Here is a 6,378-nt window from a genome sequence, read left to right as displayed (position 1 = left end):
TTGTTTAGTCAATTTAAAACTGTATTTTAAAAAGAATAACCATTTCATTGAAGTTTTTGTATTTACTGGCATAAAGTTGTTCAACACAGAATTTAGCAGAAACTATCAATGTGAAAGCTGGTTTGGCACAGGCTGACCTCTCAGGATTTCTGCTTTCATGCTTTTCATGACAGTTCAACACATCATAAAAAGGCATATTTACTGTATTTTCCCAGCATTCAGTTGTGTCAACTGGTAGATTTAGTCATGGCATACAGCCGGCCATGCAGAAAAAGTGTATGGTTGTTCCTTCTTAAATTAGGACATAAGTCTTCAAAGCCTGAGAAACACTTTACTCTATACTAATGTATTCTTCAACTGGACTAATGGTAGAAGTCCAAGCCTTGGTGTTATTCATGATATGTCTTTCTCTGTAATATAATGAACCCTGGACTGGGAATGAGAAGCCTTGGCTTCTTGCCCAGGTCACCTATTTTTTTCATTGCTGGGCCACTTTAAGGGAATAGTATATACTCTGATCCTACACTTTTCCATCTGTGACTTGGGATGCTAATTATTATTTTATTATTTTTTATTTTTTTACATGTATGTTGCAAACATAGTGAGGTTGTTGTGAGGATCAAAAAATAACCACTTAATGAGGTTTTTGTCACTTTATACAAGGTATTATTTTTCTGTGTGGCACTACACTAAATGGGATGTATACAAGTCATATTTTCAATTCCAACTCTCCCCTCACGGCCTGCCAACTCTTATCCAAGCCATCCTGATGTATAGCCAGTCTGAAAAAAAACCCTGTACCACAGTATACATTCTCCACAACATTATGGAGAAGTGAAAATATACAAATTTTGAAGTGATAAGTAAAAGATCACTACGGGAATTTCATGGTTATAAAAGATAGTAATTGAGAATTCACAATTGCTCTTCCAACCACTAAGGAACAACAGTCTTACATTTTAGGGTTCTTTCAAGTATTTGAAGCCCTTTTCTTTGATTTCCAGAACAATATTTTGAGGATGGTGCCACAGGTGGGACAAGCTCCCCACTTCGCAAATGAAAAAAATAAGAGCTTGGAGATGCTAAACTACATCTTCTAGCTCCCTTTCCTAATTACTTTCTTCTAAAGTTGAGTTTTTGTCATCTTGTATTGCAACTGTCCATTTTCTTCTCTGTTCCCCCACTGAACTGAAAGTTTTTAAGGACAAGATCCATGTTTTATTGTTCTTTGGAGCCACAGTTCCCAGTACAATGTCTGAAAACATTTAATTTTGTTGTTGAATGAATAGATCTCTATTTAGTGCATATAAAAATAAGGTGAAGAGAGGCTAAGTGACTGACACAGATCAGAAAGCACCTTTTCAAGAGGACCAGGCCTAAAATTGAGACCACCTGATTCCTAGTCATAAGGTCTTTTCTCTATATCATATTGTCTCCTTAAAGAAGTGGACTTAGAGTGGCTGTCTAAAAATAGAATGAACCCTGACCAGACGGAGATGAGTAAAGCTTGGAAAAACATCCGGAAGAGGCACTGGGATAATCAGGCAAACAAGACTCCTAGCAGATGATCTTTGATGGGATGAAGGAATAGACTACACAATAGAAGATAAGGGAGAGATGACATAGGCCAGTGCCGCTGTAGGGACCAATGAGGTACATGCAAATGATGGGAAGGACTCAAATGAAGGACAAAGACAACCAGGCATCAGAGGAGGTGATGAAATTGGACAGGAGCCTGGGGAAAAGTACATCACTGTTACTGAAATGGAAAGGGAGGACCAGATCCAGATGGCATTGGTTTTAGAAGTAGGGAATGTGAAGTATATGTGTATGTGTGTATGTGTTTTATGATTTGTTATTGACATTTTGGGGAAAAGTTGAAAATAAATCCCAATTCTCATCCTCTATCAATCCTCATGTGATTAAAGTCTGGAGAATGTTTAATGTTTTCTTTCAGAATTACTTGTTGATTGCTTTTTTTCATTTTTGTGAGCTGCTGAGTGTGAAAGATGAGTATTACACACCATACTTTCCCCCAAGGAATGAGTAACTACTTAAATTTTATTCCAAAAGACTTAGTAAAATAAAAGCTTCAGTTTCCTTACTTATGACTAGAGATCTAAAGGAATTTCCTAATTTTCATCATCAAATAAATAAGAAAACAGTTCACTTAAATACAGAGATAATATTAAAGGATTTGGTGAATATTATAGACCTAAATTTCACAAAGTGGTAAGTGACTTGTGTCTGGGCTTAATCAGTACTCTGTTCTAACTGAGAAAATAAAGTTTCTAGATTTTTTTGTTTACATAAAAGAATTTAGTTCCAACTGTTCTTCATATTCAGATGATCTTAATGTTCTTTTGGGAAGCCTGGCACATAGAAATGAGAGTTCACAGGTGACATCATGAACTTCTCTTTCTGGAACTGGTACCAGATGGAACAAACATGATTACTGTAGCCTGTTAAACAGAATTTCGTGAATTTAATAGCACTTTAAACCTCCTCATTCTCTCCAATCAGATGATCCTGGAGCCAAAGAAGCGGCTGGGCCCTCTTAAATTTGATAGCTTCTTGTTAACTTTTTATCTAAAATCGACCCTTCAGCCAGTTGAGATACAAAACTGACTCAGTCTCCTTTAGGACAACTCATGGAATGGCTGCTAAGAAATAAGCATTAGTAGAACTGTCCCTGAATGTATAAGGTGAAACATCTCTCCACAAAACCAAGGACACCGAACAGAGAATTGCCATTTTGCTAGTCCATAAAGGTTTGCTGACATTTCTCAGAGAACGATTAATTACTAAAAATGAAAAGCAAAAGTGTACTTACATTTGAGCCCCAAGCTAGGTCAAGGCTCACACTGGCATACTTGAGGAGACCTATAGTATATTTAAGGGAATTTTAAATACCTCCTTACTGCTATGGTTTGAATGTTTGTTCCCTCCAAAAGTCGTGTCAAAATTTAATTGCCATTGTAACAGTATTTAGAGGTGAGACTGTTAAGAGGTGATGAGGCCATGGGGGCTCTGCCCTCATGAAGAGAGTAATGTCATTATCTTGAAAGTGGGTTCATTATCAAAAGTTGAATTTGGCCTCCTACTTCCTCCTTCTCTCTTGCCCTCTCTTGGGTCTTCTGCCTTGTGAGGAACAGCATTGCTTCCTGCCTCTGGAGGATGCAAGGTGCCATCTTGGAAGTGGGATTTGGGCCCTTACCAGATATCAAACCTTCTGGTGCCTTGATCTTGGACTTCCCAGCTTCCAGAATGCTAAGAAATTAATTTCTGTTCTTTATAAATTATCTAGTCTGTGGTATTCTGTTAGAGCAGTACAGAACTAAGACACTTACAAAACCTGCCCTTTCCACCCTCCACACTCATACTCCTATCCCAAACATATTTTGGAGTTATTTCAACCATGGAGGAAATTAACAAACCAATAACTTAAAGTGTAGTTTCTATTCTTTCTCTCTCTCGTTCGCGTGCTCACTCCTGTTATAAATAGATTTACTGTGATGCTGATCAGGCTTTAACTTCAGGGCACTTCCATGCCCAGGTATATGCTCATATGTTTTTGTACAATTTGAAAAAGACATTTTAATGATGATTGGTGAAAACTATTGTCTCTTCTGCCTGTCTTCCCCTTGTAGCAGGCATTGGAAGGGTGGTGGCCTTGACAATCTGGCTAAGGGGAAGTTGAGTTGGGAAGACATTTAACTTGGGTTAATTGGATATATTTATGTGGCTTACAGACAACTCTGTATATGGTTAAATTACTGAGAGCTGTTCTGCTGGAAGAATGGATTCTAGGAATATCATTACCACCCACTGCTCTCACTTAGCTAGTGTCATAAGAGGAAGGTGTGGAGCAAAACGCTGTATCACTAGATAAGCATGTTCTGTGCAGCCTGGCACCAGAAGCATAAATTTGTTGGAGATAAAATATGATTTGAAACATACGAAATCTGATGTTCTGACCATCAGACATGTAAAAGCAGAAGCAGTAAGATTCCAGTTTCACGGACCCCAAGTCAAAGGAGAATGTCTTGCCTGTTAAGAATATATTTGATAATTCAGAGTACACAATTACAAACTCATCATAAAATAACTTTTTCCCAACTAACTCCTATATAAAATGGATAAAAGTTATTCTATCAACAAGCAAATTATAACAAAAACATTTTCAAATCATACCAAAATTAACTCATTAAGATGAGATGATACATTTGAAAGAGAATAAGCAGACTTTTGGATTGTCTAATAATCTAGCTAATGAAGAAGAGTAAATCACATGAACATATTCAAAACATATCTAAATATCTTCTTGCTGATTTGAGATAAAATACTAGTAGTAATGAAGATCATTTCAGTGAGGATTTTGATGATAAACTGGCTAATGAGTTATCAATTTCCACAAAGACCATGGAACAGAATAGTGAACCCAGCAATAAAGTCACATGCCTACAGCCATTTGATCCTCAACAAAGTCAACAAAAATAAGCAATGGGGAAAGGGATCCCTATTCAATAAATGGTGCTAGAATATATAACTAGTCATAGGCAGAAAAATAAAACTGGACCCCTATATTTCATTATATACAAAAATTAACTCAAAATGGATAAAATATTTAAATGTAAGACCTCAAGCTATAAGAATACTGGAAGAAAACCTACGAAAATCATTCTGGACATTGGTTTTGGGAAATAAGTTATGAGTAAGTCCTCAAAAGCAAATGCAACAAAAACAAAAATCGATAAGTAGGACCTAATTAAACTAAAGAGCTTCTGTATCGTAAAAGACACTATCAACAGAGTAAAAAGACAACCCATTGAATAGGAGAAAATATGTGAAAACTATGCACCCAACAAAGGTCTAATATCCAGAATCTATAAGGAACCTAAACAAATAAACAAGCAAAAAACAAATAATCCCATTTAAAAATGTGCAAAAGACACGAACAGACAAGCATTCAACAAACATGAAAAGATGTTCAACATCAATACTCATCAGAGAAATGCAAATTGAAGTCACAATGAGACACCATCTCACACCAGTCAGAATGGCTATTATGAACAAGTCAAAAAACAACAGCTGGCAAGGCTGCAGGAAAAAGGAAATGCTTGTACACTTTTGCTGGAAATGTAAATTAGTTCAGCCACTGTAGACAGCAGTTTGGAGATTTCTCAAAGAACTTAGAACTACCATTCCACCTGGTCATCCCACTACTGAGTATATATCCAAAAGAAAATAAATAATTCGACCAAAAGGCATAGGTACTTATATGTTCATTGCAGCACTATTCACAATAGCAAAGACACAGAATCAACCTAGGTGCCCATCAGTGGTGGACTGAATAAAGAAAATGTGGTACATATACACCACAGAATACTATGCAGTTATAAAAAAGATCATGTTCTTTGCGGCAACATGAATGCAGCTAGAGGCCATTATCCTAAGCAAATTAATGCCAGAACAGAAAACCAAATACCACATGTTCTCACTTATAAAGTGAGAACTGAACAATGGGTACTCATGGACATGAAGATAACAACCATAGACACTGGGGATTACAAGAGGTGGAGAGAGGGGCCAAGGGTTAAAAAATAGCTCTTGGGTACCATGCTTAGTACCTGGGTAATGGAATCAATTGTACCCCAAACCTCAGCACCACCCAATGTACCCAAGTAAGAAACTTGCATGTGTACCCCCTGAATTTAAAATAAAAGTTGAAATCATCTTTTAAAAAAAGGGAGCTGTCAATTCCACGGCTATTTAAAATGTATCACTGCATAAAAAAAAATTAAAATGCCCTGATAATATAATAACCCTAAAAACCTGCCTGACATTACAAATGATGAGTTGTAAAACTGAAAGAAGCTTTTGCAAACTATCAGTAATTTTTTAAAAACAGTCTGATCAACAATTTCAGAGAAAAAATTACCTTTTAATTCACTGTATACAAGATGAAATTATAAATTATTGATAATTAAAGAAGTAAGAAATGTGTGCAAGAAAATGCAGAAGTATTAAAAAGGTATATCAAGTAGTTAATATAAATATTATATTTGTATAGATTTTGTGATATCTATGGTGATTATCAGCTTTTTACAAACGTGACTTGTTATTCTTTTCTTATTCTAAATAAATGTTCATTTTTGTAACTAATGTTGTATTAGAATTTTTATTCATCTTATTTAAAACCTGAATCCTGTGTTTAAATCCATGTTACCCAAGTACTCATGAACAAAACCATTAAGCATTGAATTTTTAAGATTCAAATCTCTCTTTAAAGCCAAATTTAAGGAAAAATAGTAGGACAATCACATCAGCTTCCTCTCAGCATAAACTGAAATACTAAATTAGGAAGGTTAGACCACA

This window comes from Piliocolobus tephrosceles, chromosome 8 (assembly GCF_002776525.5).
Source record: "Piliocolobus tephrosceles isolate RC106 chromosome 8, ASM277652v3, whole genome shotgun sequence".
Classification (NCBI taxonomy): Eukaryota; Metazoa; Chordata; class Mammalia; order Primates; family Cercopithecidae; genus Piliocolobus; species Piliocolobus tephrosceles.
This window is presented reverse-complemented; position numbering follows the sequence as displayed.